The sequence below is a fragment of the Microcebus murinus genome, chromosome 23 (genome assembly GCF_040939455.1).
Source record: "Microcebus murinus isolate Inina chromosome 23, M.murinus_Inina_mat1.0, whole genome shotgun sequence".
In the NCBI taxonomy this organism is placed as follows: domain Eukaryota; kingdom Metazoa; phylum Chordata; class Mammalia; order Primates; family Cheirogaleidae; genus Microcebus; species Microcebus murinus.
The window spans coordinates 25,314,500-25,341,174 of record NC_134126.1 but is presented as its reverse complement, the minus strand read 5'-3'; the positions used below and the strand labels follow the sequence as shown (position 1 = coordinate 25,341,174).

The 26,675-nt window shown below is 45.3% G+C and overlaps 1 long non-coding RNA gene across 1 annotated transcript; it reads left to right on the top strand.

Annotated features, from left to right (window-relative positions):
• The first annotated feature begins 7,465 nt into the window (after positions 1–7,465).
• Positions 7,466–26,293, top strand: LOC105881044 (uncharacterized). The gene is made up of 4 exons (XR_012914513.1): positions 7,466–7,761; positions 20,385–20,546; positions 25,284–25,330; positions 26,192–26,293. It is a non-coding gene; the product is annotated as an uncharacterized LOC105881044 (long non-coding RNA).
• Positions 26,294–26,675: the final 382 nt, after the last annotated feature.

Here is a 26,675-nt window from a genome sequence, read left to right as displayed (position 1 = left end):
GATCTAAGGTGGCCTGAGCGAGGGCAACTGAAATGATTGGGGCCTTTCCTCATGCGATTTTTCATTCTCCAGCCGGCTAGCCCAACCTTACACTGATGGTGGAGACAGCAGGGTTTTAAAGACCAGGCGGAAACGTGCAAGGCCTTTTGAGGTCTGGGCTCAGAACTGGCACACCGTCCCTTGGACCACGCTCCATTGGCCAAAGCAAGTCACAAGGCCGGTCTCAGATTCCAAAGCCGAAGAAATCAATACCACCTCTTAGCCGAAGAAATCAGTACCACCTCTTGATGGAAGGAGTAGCAAATTCACATCGAGATAGGTTGGAAAACTATGGTCATTTTTGCATAAGTCTAATTTTAAGGTGAAGGAAGAAAATAGGAATAGTGAAAATGTTATAAAACTGGATTGTGTAGCCGGACGCGGTGGCTCACGCCTGTAATCCTAGCACTCTGGGAGGCCGAAGCGGGTGGATTGCTCGAGGTCAGGAGTTCGAAACCAGCCTGAGCAAGACCCCATCTCTACTAAAAATAGAAAGAAATTAATTGACTAACTAAAAATATACATGCAAAAAATTAGCCGGGCATGGTGGCACATGTCTGTATTCCCAGCTACTCGGGAGGCTGAGGCAGGAGGATTGCTTGAGCCCAGGAGATTGAGGTTGCTGTGAGCTAGGCTGATGCCACAGCACTCACTCTAGCCTGGGCAACAAAGTGAGACTCTGTCTCAAAAAAAAACACAAAAAACTGGATTGTGGTGACGGTTGAAGTTTCAGTAAAACTACAGATTTATTAAAAATCATTGAACTGTACCCCTACAATGGGTGAATTTTTTGATATGTAAATTATCCCCTCAGTAAAGCTGTTGGAAATAAAACCCTGAAAATATTTTTTAAATGTATTGAAGAACACTCAACTCATAATTATCCAAATCTGTATTTAAACTCAGGTATTCTAGCATGAAACTCAGTAATCTTTCCATTGCAATATATTTATCATACCTAAAGTATTAGATTCTCAGAAGCAGGGAGTCTCAGAACTAGAAAGAACTTCTATAGATTATTGATTCCATCCCTCCTTCAAGCGGGTGACTGGGTGAGCCATCTAGCTCAGGTGCGAAAATCCTCTCCTTAGGCTGAAAATAGAAACTCTCTATAGGAGACCTGAGCCAGGTGAAAAAGATGTCTCACCTTCTTGCGTGCTTTTGGGATCCAGGGTGATTAGTACTAGAAAGAACTTGAACCACTGTTCTTTTCAGAACCAGAAACTACAGACAAGTTTTTAGGTTTTACTCCTTTCATTTTAAGGAGATGAGCATCTCCTTGAGTAGCCAGAGTCCCGGATGTGCTCAGATTCTGGTATTAACAGCATTCTCGTTTTCCTTCTATTTTATCACCCAGTGTCCAAATCTAAATGTCCTCTTTAGGGATGAAAGGGGCTGCATTCAAATCAAAGGTCACCCAAGGAACTTCCTTTGTGGGCTAAAACCTCTGACATAAAGACTCTGGGAAGGAGAACAGTTTTTAAAAAGGTGGGTGTGTACGATGCGGTCCTTCTCTTGCGTGCACCAGGGGTCGGTGAGGATGATGAACAAGTGGGAAGTGGCTGGTTTTACTCTGTAATTTGGACTTGTTTTCTGGAGGGGGAAGAAAAAGAGCGGAGTGGTGAGGAGATGGCATCCAGCACTCCATAAGCAGAGCTTTGAAGAGCAAATTGAGCGGCTTTCATCAACGGTGCGGGGACCACATCAAAGCCGCCCAGGGAGCATCCCTCCTCCGTCCGACGTCAGGCAGGTCGCCCGGGCGTTATCAAACACTCTTTCAAGGTATTATGAACCGGAGTCACAGAGACAGGAGAGGAGGTAAGGAGGAGTGCCGGAAATAAGATCACAGGGATGGGAGACAAGGCAAAGAAGGAGATGCAGCAGCGGCGAAGAGCACGTGGAGGGACAAGAAAGAGGAAGGAGAGGGGAGAGAGACGCACGAGAGGAGACATGAACAGAGAGCAACAGACAGGAGCGGAGGGGACCCTGTAGCAGAACAGAACAAATGTCGATCAGCAGCCAATAGAGGCAGCTGGGAAACGGGAGGGAGAGAGAAACAGCCTTTCTGCAGGGGTGAAGGCCGTGGTGGCGGCCATCTGTCCCCAGGGTGGGTCATCTAGCTTGACTTTTGTTGAGGATTAGTCAGAGCAGCCCGGTGAGTTTCCACATTGTAGAGGGACATCATCACGTCTCAGTAAACGGGGGTGGAGAGCAAAGGAAAAGCAAACGCTTCCGTCTTCTTCCTCTCCCGCTCCCCAAACTATGTTTTATATCCGAGGAAAGGGCTATTTGATCAGCCGGGCTGGCCTCACTCGGGCGCTGAAAATCGGAGGGAACACAGTCATTAGAAACCAGCTCGGCGTCCCTCCCAGTCCCCCGGTGGAGCGATTTCATCTTTTTATTACAACGAAGCTCAGGCAGTCCGTGTATACACCTGCCTTCTTCATAGATCGAGTTCGATTTCCCAACTAATTGGAGGGAAACAAACCCACTCCTGGGTCCAACTGAGAAGATTTCCCCATCTCTGTACGGGACCAGGCTCTGTCTTAATCAGGAGGTAAGGGCCTGGGGGCCTGGGTGTTCCACGCGGAGCTCTGGACAGCCGGGGGTCAGCGGGAGGGCACCCCATAAAGAGATATTAGAAATAACACGCATGAAAAGACAGGGTCCCAGTAACAGCCTGACTATTGGTACTCCCTGAACATGGGTTGAAATAAGGCAAGAAACTAGGAGCAATTGGCCAGCGGTTCCCAATTCTTTACTGAAGGGTTTGGATAGGAGCTGAGAGAGTAATAATTGTACCTAGAGTTTATTGAGCCCATCATTTTTAATGCGCCGTTCTACTTAACCCTCACAATAACCTTCTCGGGGAGACATTCTTCTTATTGCTATTCCCATTTTGCTGATGAGGAAACAGAGGCTCAGAGAGGTTAAACGACTGACCCGAAGTCACAGAGCGGGAGGTGGAGGAGCAGACATCTGAGCTGCAGCTGACTGCAGAGCTGGTCTCAGCCCTTCTGTAGCCCATGTGGCTCCAGTGGCAGAGGGATGTGATGGAAGAGCACGTTGGCCCTGTCTACTCATGAGCAGCGTGCAGGGCGGGGACAAAGGGGACAGCCCTGGAAGCCGGCACTCAGGAGCAGGTGCAATCCAGTGGGGAAGGGATCAGGGTTTGCAGTAGGATGGTAACAGTCCATGTCGCCAAGACGAGGCCAATTTACCACATGAAAAATTTCTGAGCTTTGAGATAAATGGTGCAGTCATTGGCCTAGACGGAAAGTAGCATTACGGTGGGCAGCAGCAAGTTCAGGGAGCTCCCTAAACTTTTCTGTTTCTCTTTATGAAAGCAGAAGACCAGAAAATTGTCCGTAATTACTGAGCCATCGGCACTTAATTACAACACCTCTTGCACGGGCCAACGTGGCAAATGACTGCAGAGCATTAATGAGTGTCCCGGAGTCCTCCTCCTCCCACCCCAGCCCTGCCTGGGAACACCCTGGCAAAGGAAGCTCTCCCAGCCCACCCTGTGCAACTGAGGGCTCAGAGCACAGGCTGTGCGGTCAGACAGACCTGTGTTCGGGTCTTGTCTCCACCACTTACTACCTGAATAAATTTAGACACTGTGCCTACCTTCTCTGAGCCACGCTTTCTTCACCTGTAAAATAGGGGCTATAAAAATACCTTCGCACCAGGTAATGTTAGAATAAAATAAAAAGATGAATGCATAACACCTAGGACAATGCCTAGCATATAATAAGCACTCCAAGAAAAGCTATTATTATTATATTTTCCCAACCCTTCATCTTACCCATTTGAAGCCAAAAGAGGAAGAGGCAAAGCAAGTGAAATTGCTCACATAAAAGCCACATAGAGCCTGGCTGTCCCACCAAAGGCAATAATTACAAAGCTGCTTCAGAGCACAGAGAGTTCCAAGAATGGAATACACATTTGGAACAAGTTCATTAAAAAATTGCTTACTCATAAAAGCCACTGTCGTTACGGCCTGACAAATGGAAGACACGGCACCGATAAATAAGAAGCCGCAGTAAACAAGCCGGCTACACCCGGGGTCCCTTGATTGCCGTCTTCCCATCCTTCAACTGTTTCTTAACCTTTTATGGGGTTATAATGACAAGTTCAGGTAGGTTTTATGTGCCTGTTTACTCTGAGTTTTCCCCAAACTCCAAATAGAGAGAAGAAGCCTCCAGGCTTGTGTGCTTAGTCTCCCGGAATGAAATGAGGCAGCCGCAGCCCTGGCAGGCCTGGCTCCCCCTGTGCCTGTTGTCATGGCCTACCCAGCGTCCCCCGGACCCCCAGCACCTCTGCTCCAGTGCCTCCCCTCACGTCTCGTGAGTCCATTCCAAGAAGACTTGTCTCCCTCCCAGTCTGTCCCCTGCTGCCTTGCTCCCTCCCAAATAGGTCACCGTCACCGTAGTGCAATGAGTCCTAAATGGAAAGTCAGGTGACTGGGATGACAATGCAGCCCGGACACTTACTAAATGGACATTGTCACTTAACTTCCCTGAGTCTCAGTTTTGCTGTCTATAAAATGGGGATAATGAACCCGCTTGATAGTGTTCCTGGAAGGTTGCATAAGTTTACAGTCGTGAACTTGCCCTATAGAGTGTCTGGCACATGTTGCAGACGCATGTTAGTTAGTCAATGGCAATGATTAAGCACCCCATATCTGAGCTCTGTCCCATGAATTTGGGGGCAGGGTTGGCAATGGGAAGAGGGGGAATGCCAACAAGGGTCTACCCTCCGAGTTTCGTGACCCCATGCCATAGAGATCGATAAGACTTCAGATGCTTTCAAAGAGTTTCCAAGTGCAGACATGACCCAGGAAATGGGGTGAAGAGAGCTGGGTGCAGGTACCACCCCTGCTCTCACCCTGTCCCCACCTTCCCCCGCCCCACAGGACTTGGCTATGTCTTGCTCCCGTGCCAAGGGAAGGCCAGTAACATCAGAAAGGAAGCAGCTTAGTGCTTTTACAGAGCCTGGGGCCAAACACAAACTTGTGCCAGCATTTACCAGAAACCATGGTAAATCTTACAAATTCTTACATAACGAAAGCAAGTCATTTCTGAGCCCACGTTCTCCCTTTCCACTAAAGCCCCACCTACGTGACTACAGTTTTTCAGGAGGTTAAAACAAAAACGATGCGTCACTTAGTTACACAAATCAGCAGCCAATGTGGACTTTGAAAACCTTTATTTATTTTGTAAAAAGGGAGCTAAAGCACTAAGTAAGGAATTTGGGGAGCAAAATTTTCTAAAGAATCAGCTTTCTGGGTGTGGGTGCCCACCCATTGTGCTTGAAGACAGGCAGTAGCTAGCTTGGATTTGAATATACAAATGCTAGGTGGTTAGGTACCCACTCTCTTATTCTAGAAATATTTATGAATACCCACAGTGTGCAAAGCATTGTGCTAGCCACTAAGACACCAAGATCAGAAGGCTCAAAAAGTAAAGGCAGACTGTCTCTCAACTAAGATGCTGCTGGAGCCTCTTCTCAGTGATCTTTTTAGCCTTAGCAACAGGCCATGCGTCAATATTTCATTAGAATCTTCATTCCACTGGCTCTTGCTCCAAACCAGCATCTTGGTCGGAAGATAACGGTCAGTCTCTCTGATTTAACTGTAAGCTCCTTGGCGGGGGATAAGAACGGGGTCTTAATCCTTATTTTTCTGCAGCTCCAGGTTTAATGCCAGCCCCACCCCTAAGAGGCACTCCAGGGGAGTTGGGCAGGCCTGGGCTCTGAGCACTGGGGCATTCTGAGCAGGTGCCGCTGACAAAGTGATTCAGCTCATTTAAGCTGCAGCTTCCTCACTTGTAAGATGGAGACACTTCTGATTTGCAAAGTTTGGAGGGAGGAACAGAGAAAGGGTCTGTAATGAGCTGGCCTGGGGACCAGTCCTATAGCAGGATATCAGCGCATCATGAGAGCTCCTATTATTAAAAGTAGACCCTCCCAGGGTCCCATGTGAGGGGGCCCAGTGACACCAGGGTGGAGCCAGGGGTCGTAGACTATGGGAAGTCAGATGCTACAGCTAAAAAAAGCAAAAAGGCTCAAGTGAATTTTTTCCCCATTTTGCTAAAATAATATGCTCTAAGCCCGAGACCTTTTCACTCCTGTCTGCTGCCCGAAACTCATTTCTCCAACAGAGATCTAAGCCACCATAAATCCCATCCGGGGTCAAAACGGCTGACACAATTTTAACTACAAGAGAGCACAGCATAAATGGTGTCATTATTATCCCCAAGGGCTGCTCTCTGCCTTTTCTAGGGGACAAAAGAAAAAGTCATATTTTTTAGCCTAGAAATATATATTAATAGTATTCTAGAATTTTTGTGGGACAGATTCAAGAACCCAGAAGCACAAAAAAAATTATTATAGGAAAGTATGACCAGACATAAAGTGAACAACCTTTTTGCTTCTTTTATTTTTTTTAATCTCCTTACTGCTATCCTACCCCAAAACCTAGAGAAGCTGTTTCTAAGTTATAAAATCAGCTCTGCCTTCAATCTCCTGTGACTCTCAGCCCTTTATGTTCTATACCAAATCCGCTCTAGTGAGCAACACTCACTCGTCACCGAGACCTCATGCGCCCTCCTGGGGAGGTACAATCTGCAATGTGATTCTGACACTAAGCACCCTGAGTTAGTGCAGACTCCACGAGAGGACAGTCCCCGACAAGACCACCTCACTACAGTCATCAGCTACAGGTACAGGGGTGTCCAGGCCACCTGTACTTGTGACTAAGTGGCTAAAAATTTGGGGGGGAAGGTTCCTACAGCCCCCTCAGGCTCAATGAATCACTAGAATGACTCACAAAACTCAGGAAAGTACTATACTTATGATTAAAGCTTTATTATACTATAAAGGATACAAATCAGGGCCAGCCAAATGCAAAGATACACAAAGCAGAGTCTGGGAGGGTCCTGAACGAGGAGCTTCCGTGGCCCCTCCCTGTGGACTCAGGATGTGCCACCCTCCTGGCACGTTGGCATGCCACCAACCAGAGAGATCATCTGAGCTTCCGTGTCCAGAGTTTTCACTGGGGTTTCATCATGTAGCATCGCTGACTGAATCACTGGCCAAGGGGTTAAACTCAATCTCCAGCCCCCTGCCCTCCCTGCCCCCCAGTTTGGACCAATACCCTGTGGCTCAAACCCCTAACCCTCCAATAACATAGCTGGTCTCCCCAGCATGTCCTGAAACTCTCCAGGGGCTCACTGTGAGCCATCTCGTTAGCATATACTCAGGCAGGGAGGTCCCAAGGGCTCACCATGGATAACAAAGATACTCTTATCACTTGGGAAATTCCAAGGATTTGTTTAGAAGCTACCTCCCAGGTACCCAGGACAAAGATCAGGCAAATACTTTATTATTACATCAGGAGGGAAGGTTCTAGAATCCTAGAAACAATCTAGATCCAAATGCCTGTTCACCTGTTGCCAACTTCAGCAAGTCAAACTCCTCCCTGATGACTTCTCAGTCTCTTCGTTCTGGGTACCATTGTGCCTGGCCAACCTCATTTCCACTGGCCCCCATCACAAAATCCGCCTCCCACCCCTGCTGCTCTACCTCAGTCTCCCCAGACAAGTCACAGGATACCGAGAGAACCTCAGATGCACAGACAAATAAGACCAGCAGGACAGAGCCCACGCTAATACTTAAAAGCGAGCAGAGGGAGAGAAGCCCAGACAGGAGTCTGAAGAGGTAGGAGAATCCAGCTGCTACCTGTGCTCATAGGGGCCCAGGGGAAAAAAAACGTTGTTCACTATGCAGGGGAGAGCCAACATGTGTCAACTACTGCAGGGAGGTCAAGGAAGATAATGGCTTAACAGTTGCATTGGATTCTGCAATAAAGTAGTCATCGATGACCTTGCTGAGAGCAGTTTCAGGAGAGTGATGAGGGCAGGAGCCAGATTGCAATGGGTGGAATACAGAGTGGGAAGGAAAGAAGCATAGAAACAGCCACACATGTCTCTTTACAGAGAAAGCAGTGGGTGAAAAGTGCCATGGGGCCGGAAAGGACTTGGATATACAAGATGGAAGGCTTGAGCATGTTCAAGAGCTGAAAGGTCAAGGGCAAGAGAGAGAGAGAGGGGGACAGGATGAATACACAGACAAGAGAGAGGGAGAAGTGACCAAGTCAGGCTGCTAAGGAGCCAGGAGAGAGAAGCTGCAGAGGACAAGGGGAAGGATGAGCCCACACAAGGAGAAGCTCTTCCTCCATGATATCCAAGGTGCAGGAGGGAGGCATGGAGGTGGACAGGGGTGGTTTACAGGTTTGGTGACAACGAGTTAAGGACAGGGACATCCTCATCTTTGGCTTCCATACCCTCTGTGAAGTAGATGGCACTATCCAATGCTTACCTTGTGAAGGTCAAATATTTGAGGGGAGGAGGAGAGCCGAGGAGGCATGAAAAAGCTAGGCTGGAGGACTAGAGAGAGTGCTAACTTAGGGACCCCAGGAGCAATTACAGGGCACAGGCTGAGAACAGTGGAGTCTGGGAGCCAGCAGGCTGCAGTGAATAAACCTATAGATAGATGTGTGTGGGTTTCTTTCTCTAGGACATGCAGCAACATCGGTAGAGGTGGCTGATAGTTTATTAGCTCCAGGGTTCAGTTTTTGCTAGCAAAGTACAAAAGAGAGACAATGAAGCACCAATATTACCAACACAGAGGCTGAAGTACAACCAAGCTGGAGAGGGCATGAGAAGGGGCCTGAAGATATGAATGCCACAGAGACAGAGGGTGAGATTGATAGTCTGGGAGTCCCTAGTTAAAATGAAAAAAAAAAAAAATAGAAATAATGTGAATTATTGAGTAAAAGAGGTAGAAAGATAGGAGGTTGTAGGAGGTGACATAAAAGAGGACAAGGTCCAGGTGGGCCCATGCAGGTGCACGGCTCAGATGGAAGGGGCATGCGGGGGAGAAGTGGGAAGAGGCAAGAGTGGGGGTTTAGGGTGTCATTGGCATTCTCGTGAGCACCGAGGGAGCCCAGGATGGGAGCAGGGTTCGAACGGAGACAAAGACTGGAGTCACATGCCACTGTCCTTAGTGAACGGGGAGAGTGACTAAGAGACCGTTAGATGAGGATGAGGAAATGCAGGGTGGAAATTACAAATCAGAGGCCTACGGGCCAAGTCTGATCAATAGCCAGGTTTCCTTTGGCTGGCACAGTGGATTTTGCTTATTTGTTTTATGATGGATTACTACCTACCTTTTAAAAATCAGGAGAGTTCACGTAAAAGTCTGGCTTGTTGGAAGGCTGCTCTTAAAAACCTTGAGGATTTGCAACACGGGACTCGTCTCCCTCCATCGTGCGCTGCGGAGCAACTGTGCCCTTCTCCAAGTATCAAGGAGTCTCTAGCTCACTGCCCCCACCATGGGGCTTGAGTCACTTACTTAAGGGACAGTCCAGCCCTTGTCACATTTCACTGGGGACCTCAAGGAAAGTGCAGGCAATGCCAGCCAGCAAGAGCCAAAAAGAGGCCAAGATTTTCACAGGAGTCATTTTGGGGAGTGATGGCGAGGAGCAGGGATGGTGCCAGTGCCACCTGCCGAACCTGAGATCTGGGGCAATTAGCAGTCTCCCCTTGGGAAGGTGGCGAGGAAGTGGAATACTCAAGGGACACCCCGGTCCAGATGGAAAGGTGGAGGGAACAGAGCGGCAGATGAAGGGTCCGAGATTATGAATGAGTTTGTGCATTGTGGAAATTCCAGGAACAGATATAAAAGTGTTGGTAGGGGCTGGGCCAGGTACGAGGGAGCACAGAGCAATGTAGCATAGGACAGGAAGTCACATGGGAAAACATACATTTGAAATGCCAGCCTCTAATGAGAAGCCTCAAAAATTTCAAACAAATTATTTTTAGGAGCAGCCCGGTGGCTGGAATGGAGTCACTGACTTGGACCCTGAGTACCCAAATTCTCTTAGGAGGGTCCCTGCCAGGACAGCTCCAAAACACCCAAAATTAACCTTAAGACCAAGGCACGGGGGAGTGAATCGGGCTAGGTCTGCTTGAAAATTTCACCAGCGCTTGGCTCAAGATCCAGGAGAAAGGAGTAGAAACTCTTCGACCTTCTCTTCCCTCACCACACAGATTTCTAGCACCATCACACAAAAACTCTTAGCTATGCATTTCTGCCAAAATAATATGTATTGAACGGACTTTTGTGAGCAGGCCAAGGAAGCAGGTCACCCTATTAAAGGACTATTTTCCAAGTAAATTGTGTTCCAGCTTTTAAAAAACCAACCTGTAAATTTCAGCACACAGCTAATCGGTAGGGTAAAGATTGCCTATATATTAAACCAAATTTCAGAAAACATGTAAAGGTTTCGGATTGTTTTGCTCAATAACACTATCAATCACGGCATCTGCACTTACACCTTCTGACAATAACTACGTATTCATCAAACACTCCCTTGGTTCATTTTACAAAAAGCTTCTTGCTCACTCCTCCCTGGAATCAGCCCAGGTTCCTCCTGAAGTGCTCTGGCAGGTGCTAAGACGCTGTGGACTTCGGTGGCCCTGTGGCCTTCACTGCAGGCTGTGGCCCCTCAGTAGGGGATGACTGGGGTAAGTGGCATGACCTCAAGGATCGACAGGGAGGTGACGCCGATCGGTCTGCCCCCTGTCCTACCCCATTGTGAAATACCCATCACACACTCTCTCCACGCCCTTCCTCTCTCACTACCTTGCTCTCCGATCTTAAACAAACTCAGAGAGATCTGCCATCTCGAGACGGCTTTCCATTCTGATTTCCTATTATAAATTTCCTTCCTCTTTTGCCTTTTCTTCTGTTCTCTCCTTGTCAAAAAAAAAAAGGAGCAATAAAAGCAATCGAAGAACTCACACTTTCTCACCTTGTCTCACTGCAGCCTAAACAAGAAAATGTCTTATTAAAAAAAAAAAAAAGAGGGTGGAGTGGTGGTGAGGGGAGGGTGGAGAAAGGTGATATTTAATTTTATTGGGGAGAACGAATCATTGCTGGAGAGTGCCTGTGGCTAAATGAGACCATCAAACCAAGAGCGGAGCGGCGAGGCACGCACAAATATGAAGTAATATCTCTCTACTCTGAGGGAAGCTGACACTCAATTTCAGGAGCTTCAGGCAGGCAGCCACGGCTACCTTCTTGCAACCATTTTCAACTGCTCCTACTCTCTGCAGTGAAAGCTTAAAAATGCAAATGAAATGGGGCCATTTAAAGAAAAATATCCCTTCGAACTGTGCTCTGGGAAAGGAAAAAAAAAGAAAAAAAATGCCTGTAGCTCAGAGGGCAATCTTAAAGTCAATGAAACTCGGCGGTGCTGGGCGATGCTTCATGCTGATGGATAATGTGTGCTGTGCTTCTCCCTCATGAGTTTAGAAGTATTTAAAGAAAAGGGTAAAATCACCCTGTTTAGGAGATTAATTTCTTTTCTGAAAAAATGTCTGTTTTTGCTGTCACTTCTGGTTTGATGAAGGGGAAAACCAGAGCTTTTTCTGAACGTTTGCTGCTGAACATTACCAAATGTCTGTGTGTGTAGCGGGGAAAGGTGGTTGGGAACAATACCCTCAGGGGGTCAAATCCTGCCCCATCTCCTCCAGCAAATTCTAAGGCTCCTGTTATCCTGAAAGCCATTGTAAAAGTACTTCTTCAGGGACAGAGATTCTAATAATATGCCAAACATCTACTGAACACTAAACACCAGGGACCGAATTTAGCACTCTGCATGAATTATCTCACCTTCGTAACTCCCTCTCCCTCCAAACACACATACACACAGCAGGTTCTATTACTCTACCCATTTTACAGGTGAGGCAACTGAAGGTATAGAGATCAAACAACTTGCTTATGGTTTACAGAGCCAGAAAGTGGCCAGGCTAGAGTTCCAGTTCAGACCGTCAGCTCCAGAGCCCAAAGCTACACAATGCTGCGTGGTCCATAACATCCTCTCAAGGAATGTTCGTCTTAATTCCATTCAATAAGCCTCACCAAATTAACATCATTCGATCAATGATGTCTTGCTTTCAAATTTCTTTCTTTGAAAGGGAAAAGCCCTTTACAAAATGACCACGTGGATGACAGAAGGTAGTCAGTATTTCGTAAGCAGGCACTATAAACCTAGGGCTGCAGGACAAAGTGGGGACAGAGGCAGTTAACCAAGGACATTTTGCAGTTCACACCCTTCCTGTGCTTGAGATACAACTGGAAGCCTGTCTCTACTAAGCCACTTAACACAGAAGCCCCTTAACATAGAAGTACCTCCATTGATTTGGAACCTAAATTTTTCTTGGTGCAACTCAAGTACGTTTTCCCACTTTACGGTGAGGTATTTGAGCCAGCTGCCAACCTCGCCACCTTCTCTAATTCTTAGGGAAAGAGTACAGTGAGAAGATGACGATATGCAGAGCAATAAGCACTCTCCTACACTGCTGGTGGCAATGGAGATTGATACAGTCATTGGGGAAAATCGTTTGGCATTATCTCGAAAATTTGGAGCTGTGTATACAGCCTGCAACCCAGAATTTCCGACCTTAATGCATGAGCACCAGAAGTCAGTCATGCATATGAATGTTCCTAGCAGCCAGCATATATAAAAACTTTTGACACTGATCTATTGAAAATAAATTAATTACAGCCGCATGCATGTATCAACATGGTTGAACCTCAGAAGCATAATGAGCTAAAGAAAGAAGTGACAGATGGAAACATAGTGTGTGATACACAGAATGTTCAAAACAGGCAAAACTAAGCTATTAATACATTGTTTAGGGATACGTAATAGGTAGTAAAGCTATTTTATTTATTTATTTATTTTTAATCTGCATCACATGGGCAAGACGAGGGGGAGAGAGAGTGTGTGTGTGTGTGTGCAAAGCTATTTTTTTTAAAAAAAGCAAAAACAATTCATCACAAAAGTCAGGAGAGTGGTCATCTTGGGAAAGAAGAGAAGAACACGATGGGAAAGAGCACCTGACGGGGGGTGGGGGGTCTTCTAAGATACCGGCAAGGCCCCAGTATTGAATCTGGATGGGGCTAAAAGGGTACCCCTTTCTGAAAGATCCATTAAACAATATATAGTAAAATGCATGTTGGTTGTCAAACATGGTCTTTTGTGGGTATAATATATGTGAATATACTTTTGTGTATATATATCCCAATATCAAGAAAGTATGCATCCTGGCTCAATCTATGGCATACAGTGATCCTCTATTCTTATGTGGAGTTTTAGAAACTCTGAAATCATTGGGGTTCTGCTTAGTCTGAAATTCTCTCTAGAGCATGTCACCATGAGACTGTCCCATCCCTGTTTGGTTGCCTACGGTTACAGGAAACTCAATACCTTTCATATAAGGCCATTTCTTCTTTATTTAGGGTTTATTCCACAGGCAATGGAGCCCCCAGTTTGTTTTTTAACTGTGGAAAAATATACAGAACATAAAGTTTGCCATTTTAGCCATTTTGAAGTATACAGTTAGTAGCAATAAATCAATTCATATTGCTATGCTACCATCACTATCCTCCATCTCTAGAACTTTCATCTTCCCAACCTGAAACTCTGTGCCCATTAAACACAAGCTCCCCATTCTGCCCTCCCTCAAGTCCCTGGTAACCATTATTCTACTGTCTGCTTCTATGAATTTGACTTCAGCACTTCATGTAAGTAGAATCATATAATCATATAATAAAAAAGTAGAATCATAGAATTTATCTTTTTGTGATTGGCTTATTTTATTTAGCATAATATCTCCAAGGTTCATCCATATTGTAGTATTTGTCAGAATTTCTTTCCTTTTGAAGGCTAAATAAAATTCCATTGTACATATATAGCACATTTTGTTCATCCATTCATGTGTGGATGGACACTTGGGTTACTACTACCACCTTTCAGCTCTTATAAGTAATGCTGCTCTGAACATGAGTGGAAGCCCATTTTTTCTTGACTGTTAATAAGTTTTTCCTTATGCTCAACTAAAATTTTTCTCCTTATAATTTCTGCTGGTTGATCTTCATTCTCCTACCTTAATTCTTTGCAAGGCCAATCCTCTCACTTTTCCTCACAAGGAAACCTTAGACATTGGAAGACAACGTTGACATTCTACTTGCCTCTTCTTTAGTCCAGATGTTACAAAGTTCTTTCAATCATTTCCCCTATGACATATTTTCCATGTCTTTCATCATCCTAACATGCTTCTCTGGATACATTGTAGATTACATTAACTTTTAGGAAAATCCCATCTCACTATTGTTTGATCTTATGCTTATGGTCCAATAAAAGCCCTTTACTTAAAGCCCTTTCCTTTGCAATGTTAGCATCTGCAAAACCAGGTCTCCCTTGTTCTGTGGTTGTGCCATTGATTTTTTTTTCTTTTTGAGCTTCATTGCAGTAGATTAGCATTTATATGTGTTAAATCTTATCTTCTTGAATTTGGACCAGACTTCCAGTCTACAGAAATACATTTAATGTTATTCCACATGACTCAATGTCATAAAAAAAGGAAATCATGTTTGTCATTGTGTTCCTTCAAATTATTGATTTATATGTTAAACAGAACCTAATGAAAGCAAAGGTAAATCTCACCAACTTCTCCTTCCAAATTATGACTTTGCAACATGCTTTAAATACATAAATTCAACCAACTAGAAATCCACATAACTTCAATATAATCTAATTCAGCTATCATAGTCTCATCCACTAGAACATCATAGAACACCTTGGCAAATATTTTGTGGAAACCAAGAAATTCTAGGTTTATGGACCTTCACAGATTTGCCAGTATAGTCAGTCCATAATGGGTCGGTTTATGGTCCAGTATCTGTACTGGCTTCTAGCAGTCACCTCATTCTTTTCTAAGCATGCACAAAGCATGAGTTTAGTGCTCTGTTGATAAGTTTTGTCAGATCCCATATCCAATTGTCTCAGAAGTGGCTTCCAAAACTCCTTTTCCCCTCTTTTTGAAAAGTAGAAGAAAATTTTTCTATTTCTAATATTCTGGGAACTTTTCCATTCGTCGTGATTGTGGAAAACAAGAGTTTTGAGCTTCCATCTGCAAATGCCTTTATTACATAATAAGGATGCAACCACCTGGAGTGGGATCTGGTTCAAAATGACTATGTATTATTATCTTCCCAGTCACTCTTAAATTATGCATTCTAACCTCTCTTATTTGACTTCCCTGTTCTTAATAGAGACTAAACTTAAACTCCCACTGGGCTTCCATCTTCTCTCATCCATTGATGTTACAATGTCCTCAAGCATTCGGTCCATCCATTCTTGGTCATTTTCATTGTTCTTCCTACACTTTTAAGCCATTTTGTTGGTTGGAAGAAGATTTGTGGTCCCCAGTGGAAAAGAAGGAAAAGACAGGTATCCAGGTACCAAGACTGACACCAAGTTGGTTCTTTCACATTAGAAGGAAGAAGGTTTCTCCATACCAGCTGTGCAACTGGTAAAATTGGAATAAGGGAACAAAAAAAAACTAAGTCACATCAGATAGTTGTGGAAGTCAACCCTACTCATTGCCATTTTACTGACTGGGAGAATATCAGGCCTTAGTACCATCATATCTCAAATGAGGAGCTGGACTCAATCTTCTAAGCAGAGGTACTACTTGAACCTTGAATAGGGAAATTCTCTGCTTTGTAGACCTATCTCACACTCTGTAGAATGCTTAGCATCCATGATTGCAGGACACTAAATGCCATTGTGCCCCTTGGTCAATATCACTGTGAAAATCCAAAGCAACCATAAACATTTCCAAATGCTCCTGGATGAAATCCACTGGTAGATGCTCTTTAATGTCCCTTTTGGCTCTGAACTTCTGGATCAATTATATAATTCTTCGCAGTCAGATGCTTGGAAGTTTTAAATCATTAATAACTTTACGTTAAGTTTTAGTCAATAACATATTAAATATTATTGGACGTCTGGATGAAATAGAGGTTGTCTGTTCAATTACAGCAGACATGCAACATTTTTATTCAATTTTTTAAAATTAGCAGGAGTAACTAATTACAAATCTAGACACTAAGAAAGGCGGGTACACCATTAATCATTTAAGTCAATCGGATGAAGAGCTTAGATGAATAAAAAATGTTGAGAAATTCTTATCACAGTAAAGAAAAGCAAGCTGCTAAATCTTCATTTTTTTCCCTTTGTTTTAAAAGAGTGAAAGTCTAACACATTTCTTATTCTCTACTCTACCTTGAAATTCTTCTGCAGATCAAAAGAATTTCCCCAAATCCGGGAGAATTATCTTCCCGCTCAAAACTGTATGTTTGCTTTCTCTCAGAGCAAATAATTTAGTCCACCCACATGGTGCCTTCCAAGGAGGCTTATTTTTTTATCCTTCCCCTTTACAATACCTTCCTGCCCCCTCCCCCACCCCAACACACGCACCAACCCCTTCCTTCACCCCCACCACCATCACCACCACCACCCCGCAAGGGGACCTAGAATGACAGCCAGCCGGCTTCCTTTCTGCAGAAATGGGCATGACCACTCTGTGCAAAGCCGGGCTCTGTATAGGCAATGTGTTCCGTAAGTGTTTTCCCAACGAAGCACAAGGCCACCCTCCCACAAAGATATCTGGCCCCTTCCAAGGCTTCTGAGCAAGTCCAGACAGAGAAGGAAAGATTGTGAAACTTGAAGATGGATCTTCCTCCTCCCCCCTTGGTAGGGGAATGAAAAATGGGGAAGGAGTACTTTTAAAACAATGAATTCTGTCAGGCTTCCTCTCTCCCTTCCCAACAGTTCTAGGATCTAGCATCAGCAAAACACGTTATGTCATGTTCTGGTGCAGAGACAAAAAGTGAAAGAATTCAAACAGCAATGGGTGGGGCTTTAAGACACTTGGCTTCTCTACATATTAGTATCTTCTCTTACTGCTTTCTCCTTTCTTACTGGTCTTTGGGCAAAAGGAAAAGACTGCAAAGGATTTAGGGGCTGCACAAAAAAGGAGGGAAGGAACAGCGTATGTGAGAAACCGAAATGTGCATAGCTACGTGAAGAAATGGAAAGTTGAGCCCAAACCTCAAATTCATTTTTTGTTTTTCTGCTAATTATCTGGCATGGAGAGACAGCCCTGGGGCAGCTGCTTTCCCAGCAAATGAATCCAGGTCTCTAGGCTGGACTGGAACCAGGCTTTAGACAAAGGCTGTATAATACCCACAGCTCCTTCTGCCATATACAGAAGAAATGGGACTAGCTATTCTTTATTAAGGACAGAGACAGAAAAAAATGGGTTCTTAGTGCAGCTGTTGGGATCTAGGTTAGCTAATGAAGCTACTGGCAACGTGTCCTGCAACAAAGGGATATTGTGAAATGTCTCAACCAGAGATCTTAATATCTGAAGAGTTTCTCATCTCTGTCCTGTGTCTTATCTGGTCCTTTCAGGAGGCAGTAGAGTTGGTAATAGCTTCATTCTTCTTTTCTTCCTTTCTCCATTTCTTAATTTAGCAAACATTTATTCAGTATCTATTGTGTAGGGTTTTGGACTTGAAACTTGGAGCGGGGGGGAAAAGAAAACCAGCAAGAGCCTTTTGATTCTCACACAGGTGATTTATATCCATGGTCTGCACCAGTGTAGCAATAATGGGAAAGAACAGAAACCATTACACTCAAGGCATATTCACGTGGTACAATTGATGGATTTTGATGACAAATAGCATATGAGGGTGAGCAGGGAGAGAAAAGCCAGGGGTAACGCCTCAATTTCTGGCTTAATCCACTTAGTGAAAGGTGTCGTCATTTACAGAGAAAATAAAGCACAAGAGTGTTTGGGATAGAAAGTTTTGGGGGAAATATGATGAATTCAATTTTAGACAAGTTGAGTTTGAACTGCATGTGGAATATCCAAGTAGAGAGGTTAACGAGACAGTTGGAGAAATAGGTCTTGTGCTTAGGGCAAAGGTCTGAGCTAAAGACGTGAATTTGGGAAGCCCTAAATATAAGCAATTCATTAAGGAGGAAGAAAAGAAAGGTTGGAAAAGTTGTGTGTATCTTTCTAGCCCCCAAAGGGATAAGATGACTCAAATGAAAATCCCACAGTGCTGCTTTGGGAATTGATCACAAGCCTGGATTCCCAAGAAAGACGCTGGATCAGTGGGGAGAATCCCAGTAAATCACAAAAGGCAGCCTTTGGTGGCCCAGAGCGCTAGCACCTTTCAGTAACAGGCAAACTGAGCCCTGAGCAGCAGCTGCACAGAGCCTGCCTTGTCACCCACCAGGCCTGGCCAATGGTGGCATGACCGTCACCCCGAGCACAGCAAAGGCTTTATGAACAGAGCTCCCAGCATTCAGCTACACAGCGCTGCCAAACCCAGCTTCCCCAAAATGATTTCACACCATGGGAATTAAACAGCAGGGTCTATACTTTTAAAAATTATTTTTTAAGGGAAGTTGACCTGGTTCCATCCCAAGAGCTTTACCATCTTCCAAGCCCTTGCTGCTTTTGCCTCCAAGAAGAAATGAGAAATCAGAAGAAAATCCTAAAGGTCTTATTATTAAATGACACTTAAATTCTTCTGCCAACACAAAAGTATCAGAAATGTATACATTTTCCCAAAACATCCACACCCATAGCACAAATATGATTTTAGGTTACCCGGAAGCGTTTTTCCCAGAAATGGCCACTAGAACATTAACCAACGAAAGAGGAAAAACAGCAAGTTCATCTTCAGGATCAACTCAGGCCCATCTCATTCCAATTTCTGGCCAAATTAAAAGCATTACAGCAGGAGCATTTTCTGGAAGAAAATCCTAGTATCTTCTAAGTGCAGGGATATAATAGCAGTAAATATTTTTCTTTTCATTTTTTTTTTATTCTTAACAAGAACAGCCTTAGATTTACTTTTCCCCCTTTCTTTTCAATTTTGCACAATACTATTTAAAACACACACACACACACATTTGATTAATCAAGTTCTGATGAAGTGACTTGAGGAGCCACCAGCAGGACTGCCCAACCTTTAAGAAACCCAGACTCCTAAGATGAGCTTAGGCTAAGACAAGAAACCAGCTGTTAGCCTCACAGGGATGTCTGAGGCTTCAAGCTAAGCATTTTTAGTAAGTCCAGCTGAAGCCAAACTCTTGGTATGTTTACAGAACAACTTGAATATAAAAGTATCCCTGAGTTCTTAGCACTTTACAATTTACAAAGCGCTTCATTATATGTCAGTTCATCCTTACGACAACTCTCTGAGCTTTGCCATGCTGTGTGACAGATCAGGAAACTAAGGCACACAGAGATAGAGAAAACCAAAGGGACAATGTTAGAAAAGACCAGGGCTAGAACCAAAATATAGGTCTTCTAAGTGCAAGCCAGCTGTCACAGCCCTGGTGCTGAAGAGAGAATAGGGATCCCAAGAGACCAGGGAGGAAACACGTTAGGAAGCACAAATGCCTAGTAGAGTCACGCTCATTGGGCATCTTCAGAGAGCATTTCCCTACTGGAAACATGAATTCCCCGTTCACATGCTGTGTCTCCAGCATTTGCTAACATATAGTCTGCAGAGACAAGGCTGCCCCCATTTCTCCCTTTCTGGCTAAGCCCAAGTAGAAGCCTACCAGTTTCCCACGGCTGGCTCCCCTCCCAGGGTACAACTGATGCACTGAGGCATTAGAATTTGCAAGAAAGAGGTGTGGTCCACCCTTCCAATCCCAGTTGACCAGGCCTGTATACTATGGTGAAACCATTATGCCCCCTTGGTCTTCTTGCCACCTGGCTCTCTGGGTCATAAGTCAGAGTTTCTCAAATTTGAATGAATTACCTGGGGATCTTATTTAAAATGCAGGTTCTGATTCAGTAAGTCCCAAGTAAGTCCTGATAAGATGCATTCCCAGGAGGCTCCTGGGTACTTGCTGCTGACCAATGACCACACTTTCAGTGGCAGGGGTGTGGGGACTCTCAGAGCTAGAGTGGGCCATGGGGACCACCTTTCTCCGCGTTTTTCAAACTGTGTTCTTGGGAAGTCCCAATAAGGTATTTCAGGGGATAATTTGAAAGACAAGAATGAAATCGAGAGTCCCTCTGCACTCTTGCTTTAACCAGAATGGCTGTTTATTCTATCTAGAAATTGGAATTCCTTATAGGATTTCATTTGATAAAAAGGTTCTTTTGCTTTTATAAGTTTGAAAGCTACCATTTTAATGCAACAACTTCACTTTAAAGAAGAGGAGCTTGAGAGTAAGAGAGGGCAAGTCAGTGGTGTGAAATGACGCAACTAACAGGTGGCCAAGCTCAATCTGATTAGAGTCCTGGTCTCTTCTTCCCACTCTCTTCTTGCTCTCCCTGGGTGAAGACTTCAGAAATGCACGATTCAGTGGTTTCTCCTCTTGTCCTTAGGTTTTCCAAAGTCAACCCACCAGAACGCAAGATGCCTCAGCTCCCGGGAGGCACATGTCCTGCCTCTCCCCACCAAGGGCTGGCTCATCAGGACTGCCCCGCCATCCCCACCTGACAAGTCAGAGCAGCCAGCGGAGGAGGGAAGAAGCTCACTCGAGTGAGGTAAAAGTAAGAAGCGTTCCCAGAAGCAGGGCCGGGGTTGGCTGTGGAATTGTTCCGCAGATGGGCAGGTGTGTGCTTGCAGGACCTCAGAATTCCTTGTCTCCAAGGAGGGGCCCGACTGACTCACCAGGGGCCCTTCCAGACAGCTTACTTCAAGCTGATCTGCAGGGCGTGCTGGGGCAGGGCAGGGCCCAGCTGTGCAGGAAGGTTTGTCACTGGCAGGAGCAAAGCAGGAGCTGGGGGAAGTGCAAGGAGGCAGGGGAAAGTCCCCAGTGAAGAATAAAACCTGTGACCATGGAAGATCAAACAGTCTGATAGAGAGGACAGCAAGACTGGGCCAGGGGCAATTGGAGAAAAGCAGAAGACATGGTCCCCAGCCCCAAGGGGGGACCCTATGGTCTAGAGAGGTCGTGAAGAGGTAACTAAAAATCGTGGAACAATGAGTAGACAATACAAAACAGCATGTAATGAACAGCTAGACCGAGAGGCTCAAAACATAACAGCCACAAGTCAGAGCAAAAGAGACCAGCGTTGGCTGGTGCATCTGCTACAGGCCACACAGCAGCACAGAGGACGCATGGAGCAAGACAGGAGGAGAGAAATAAGTCACTAGTGGCTATCCATGTGGTCAGAGTAACCAGTGGGTGCTACCAACAGCGTGCAGGGGGGTGCAACATGAATTAAATTCTCAAGAAGGCAAGTGAGGGTGTGACTGGCTTGGGATCAGACTCCTCCTAGCAGAACCACAACTGATCCAATCCAGCCCAGCCCAATTCCAAATCGTCTCTGAATTTGCACAGGGCCTTTCTGATTTCCTGAGCTATCAGGCAACTCCAAGAATCTTGCTAGGATATGAGCAAAAGGAGTAAGCTCTCCACTTCGTGGTGGTCCTGAGCCAACGTCAAGGTTACACATCGAAAAATCAATATCCATTCGTTGTTTCTGGCTCTGGCTGAAGCTTTGACATCCAAAGACTTGAATCCATCTAGAGAATAGAATCAGATCAGTCCCAGGAAAGACAGCCCCAGAGATTCAGAGAGGATAAACGCTTTGTTAGAAACCACTCAGTCAATGATGACAGAGAATTCCATCACCACTTCTCCTCTCCACACTCCTATCTCTGGTCTGACCCAAATGAAAAGAGCAAGAATGAGTCTTGTTAAAATATGATCCTGACTCACACACAGTCTCCCCATATCTACAGCTCCAGGGTAGTTAAGTCTGAGCGAAACCCACTTCCCAAGGATGCCCTGCTCAGTCTATGACCCTAAGAATGGAACTACCAAACTCTTGGCTTCCTGTCTCACGACCCATCACCCACCTTCATGGAACCATCTTCCAACTGTGCACGGTATAGTCAAATCAACCCAGCAGCCTGGCATTCTTCACACTGGCTGCAATTCCAAAGAGTTGTAAACAACATGTCATAGAGTCCTGCTCCTTGACCCCAACCTCTCTATCTGATCCATCCCAGAATCATACTTTCTCCTTCTGTCCTTCAGCAATCTGATTTGAGTCTGTCCCAAAGTCTACCTACAACCTTCCCAGGAGTCAAACTTCTACCTTAAGAATCATCTAAGACTGTTAGAGCTGGAGGGAGCCTTGGAGACCAACTTCTCCAACTCCATCCTTTGACAAATGAAAAAACTAAAATGCACAGGTGTGAAGTGACTTGGCCAGGGTCTCACACAGATCCTTGGTAGTGGGTGTAGGCTAGAATCCAGGTCCTCTAATTCCCAGAGCACAGGGAGTTTGAATCGCCTTATGAGAAGATGAAATTATTGCCCAAGACCCTGCCTGGCCTCCACTTCCATGTCTGTGGAGCCCTTTGCAAGTGAAGACATGTGTCTGATGACCACGTCACCCATAAAGGATCCTGGTGTGGGAAGGAGATGAGCCTTAGTCGGCTGTTTTATTTTATTTCCTTTCATTTTAAAGCATCAGGCAGAGATGATTATGGCGCTGACCTAGATGGCATGCCTATATTGCAGTCACCTCACAAAGAAAGGTAAGGCACATTGAAGGCACGTCTGTGCAAACTGCCTCATTAAAGAGCAAAATGGCAAAGGGGAGCCTATGAACGACTTGGTTCTATCTTGCAACAATTGTGTGATTAATTCAGGTCACTCCCTGATGCTTCTTTTCAGACATTCAAACCACTCATTGTCTGCAGCCTTTTACTCAGGCCCCGAGCAACAGAAATCCCACGCTCACCTCATCTCCGAGTCTGCTGGGAAGAGTCTGTGTGTGTCTGGCAGGCTGTTCTGAGTGAAATGAGCACTGGGCTGAGAGCCCAGGACACCTGGGTTTATTTGTCACTCACTGAGTGACCTTGAGCAAGTGGGTTCACATCTCTGCCTTTCATCTGCGTGGGAGAGTTGAGCTGAAGATAGGGAAAAGTAAACAAAACAAACTCCCTGGGTGCGATCCTATGTAAGGAGTCTGTAACGTTGACTGGTAGCAATATCACTTGTCTGCTGGCATTTAGGGCAGAGTGAGAGTATGGGATGCTCATGGCTCCTGAACACCCCCCGTGTGCCAAGGACTGTGCTGGGGCTTGCACCAGCCCCTGACATAGGTCACGTAAGCCCCAGATGTGGAGACAGGGTTCAGAAATGTGACGTTGCTCACCCAAAGCAACACAGCTAGCGCGCAATGGTGCCTGGATTTAAATATGTTTCCCTGACACACACACACAAAAACCCTAAATCTTCTTAACATTTTGGGATCACACTGCCTTCAGTAAAACAGGAGCTCACATTACCGAAAGACAGGGGGAGGAAGGTGCTATGCAGAGTTGAGAGAGAAAGAGACATAGGCCCAAGGATACAAATTAAAAATGTCAACGGAGTCGAGAAGTTTCAGTAAATGAGTGACGAGGGCAGGAAGATAAATGATAGCCTGGTTGTTGCTCTAAAGAACCACAAAGATTCAAGTCCAGCAAAGGATGGCAATGAAGGAATTCAGGCCCTGGGCTGCCAGATTTTTTTTTTTCCTTTTTTTGAGAGGAGGCTGAAATCCAGCTTTTTATGTAACATCTCCTATTTACATATATGGCACCTAACCTACAGAAACTCTAAACACCATGCAGGCCAAATAATAGAAGCCCGTGCCAACATCCAACCAGTCTGCAAACTCTGGACATTTAGAATAACATCCTTACCATAGGAGTGAGAGAGAATAACATTCTCACCATAATATTTCACTTTGGGACTCCAGTAAGGCCTCTCTTTGGATTCCTTTTTTTTTTTTTTTTTTTTTTTTTTTTAGAGTAAATGAAGTTTCTGGAATATTTAGAGCTAGGGCGCTGTGATTAAACCAACCCCACTGAATTGCTAGAGCTCATACCAGCAATTCTCTTCTCTCTTGGGGAACGGGGAGAGCCGTACACAGGCCACACTAACACCAGCAAGAGCACCCTTTTTTTTTTCTAATAAGCAACAAATTATTTGAGGAGACTCGGTTGAGAACTAGTTCTGCCCCTATAGTTAAATCCAATTACACCATAATTACAGGGAGTCTGCACACATCAGAGCTTAGCTGGAAAAGAATAGGAACACCGCAATTCTTCAAAACGTTGGCCAGAGGTAAACCTATAATTTCACCTACTGTTGTCCTGGGGGAACCTTCATGGGAAAGAAGGCACACGTAGCTCCTGGTTTTCAATCCGAGGACAAGCCAGTGAGTGGCTCTTCACCTCTGCGTTGAGTGGCGTTGGCGCTCTTACCAATTCAGAAAAGGCGGGAGTAGGGAGGTGTCTCCCATTCCTTTACAAATGGACAGAAAATAAGGGTGGACTCATATTTCCAAGCACAAATACAGTAAAGCACTAAGCCTGTTGAGAAATAGGAAATTCTCATTTTAAAATCCTTATACTATTCCCTACTTTTAATTTTTGTCTTGAGTAGAGGTAGGAAGGGGGGATGTCCAGATTTTTTAAACATTTAAATCAGAAACTACAAAAAAAAACAAAACACTTTTATATGTATCTGTTATTCATTGCAAAAGAGCCTATGTAATTATCCATTTTCTGTTCTCCCGTGGACCCACGGTGCTCAAGTTGGAGGGGGAAGTTAAATTGTTCCTGTTGGCTACAGTAGGAACAAGAGGCAGAAGAGCTTTACTAAAGCTTAGAAGGTTTGATATGTGCAATATAATAATAACTACAAATTTTTTCTTTTCTTTTTTTTTTTTTTTTTGAGACAGAGTCTCACTCTATTACCCAGGCTAGAGTGTGGTGTCAGCCTAGCTCACAGCAACCTCAAACTCCTGGGCTCAAGCAATCCTCCTGCCTCAGCCTCCAGAGCAGCTGGGTCTACACGCATGCACCACCATGCCTAGCTAATATATATTTATTTTAGTTGTCCAGATCATTTGTTTCTATTTTTAGTAGAGATGGGGTCTCTCTCTTGCTCAGGCTAGTCTCGAACTCCTGACCTTGAGCGATCCTCCCGCCTCAGCCTCCCAGAGTGCTAGGATTACAGGCGCGAGCCATCACGCCTGGCTCCCAATTTTTTTTCAATAATATTCTTTGGCTAAAAGTCCATGGACACGTCCATTCTCCTGTTGAAATCTTTTCCACTGCATTATAAAAACTCAAGCTTTCGGAAGGGAACACCGAGCATAGTGCCTGCTGGGCTTGTATATTCTCAGGGCTTCCCTGAGAACAGGGTTGATTTTGCAGCAGTCGTATCATGCTGTAATTCCTCCCTAATCCCCATCTCATTTTTGTTACAGTATACGTGACTGAAAGGAAGGGAAGTTTTCGTGAATTCATCAAGCAGGTATTAAACCCTGATGATGTGCAGGGCGTCGTGCTGGGCTCTGCGGGGAAGAGAGAAATGGCTGAGAATCTGAAGACGAAATGGGAAAGGGGGGGGAAAGACCCTGGCCTGAGGAGTCACAAAAATCTGTTTCCAAATGGAGAGCTAACTCTTACAGGTGGTGTTATCTCCTACTAGTTATTTACCCTCTATTTGCTCATCTGTAAGAAGTCTGTGCTGTGAGGATTGCAGGAGTGAAATATGAGGAAGAGCCTGGCAGAATAACTGCAGGAGGGGACACTGAGGCATGGTAGTGGACTCTGGCAGCCTCTGCAGGTGGCAGGGAACGCACAACAGCCACCTGCCTGCCACGGAGCAGTGTGGGAGGCAGGGAGGCCTGCAGGAGGAGTGTGGGCAGAGATCAGGAAAGCGCGGGGAGAAGCCTTCAGGATTGTGTAGAGTTTCAGATGAACGTTCTGGGTGGAGGGAAGAGCGTAAGCAAAAGCACAGAGCGAAGAAACATGTGGATTGCGGGTATCTCTGGGGAGCGAAGGTGGCCCTGGGAGAGTGGAGTTTGGGTTGTGGGGCTGGAACCCGAGGCCTGCCAGGGCCCGCGGCAATCCCACGCTGGGTGTCATTGAGGAGCAAAGTGGCGGCCAGCAAGCTATGGGAAGCCTGAGCATTTCACACTCCATGGAAAACCAGTGGAGGGGGGAGGTGGAGTCATTCGTGCTGGTGACTGTCTTACAACTGGCTCTCAGGAACACCCTGATTTGTTGCATAGTACAAGCATTCCCACCATGGTTGCTTTCAAGCTACCAACATGTTTACTAATCAGATGGCAAGCTATTTCCTGAAATTTTAACAATTGACTCTCACCAGGTATTAGCCAGCTACACTCTGCTTCTTGGCTGTGCTGAGAAAAATTGGAGAATCTCAACCAGGTCCGCAGCACCCAACGCTGAAGCCAGACACCAGCTACACCTGGCAGCTCGTGCATTAAAATTCTGCATTTTAACATTTTGGAATCTCAGATGTGATAAACATTCACAACACAGTTATGGGGGAATGTTCCCACGCGTTATCCAGGCATTGCAACTATGCCCCTTTGACGGAGGAGGAAACAGAGTGTCAGAGTCCACGTGATGGCAAAACTGCACAATTAGCAATGTCTGGAGTCTGGGCTCAAGCCTAAGTCTGTTGTCTCTAAGTCTGTTCTCCCCTCCATCACCCCTGACCCCAGAGGAGTCTCACTGCCCAACACTGTGATCAGTCCAGTTCAGTAAGAATGATGAGAGCCCCTTCCCTGGCTCCTCCCCATTTTAAGTGTCAAATGACACTAGATTTAGGCCAAAGGTCCTCCCGG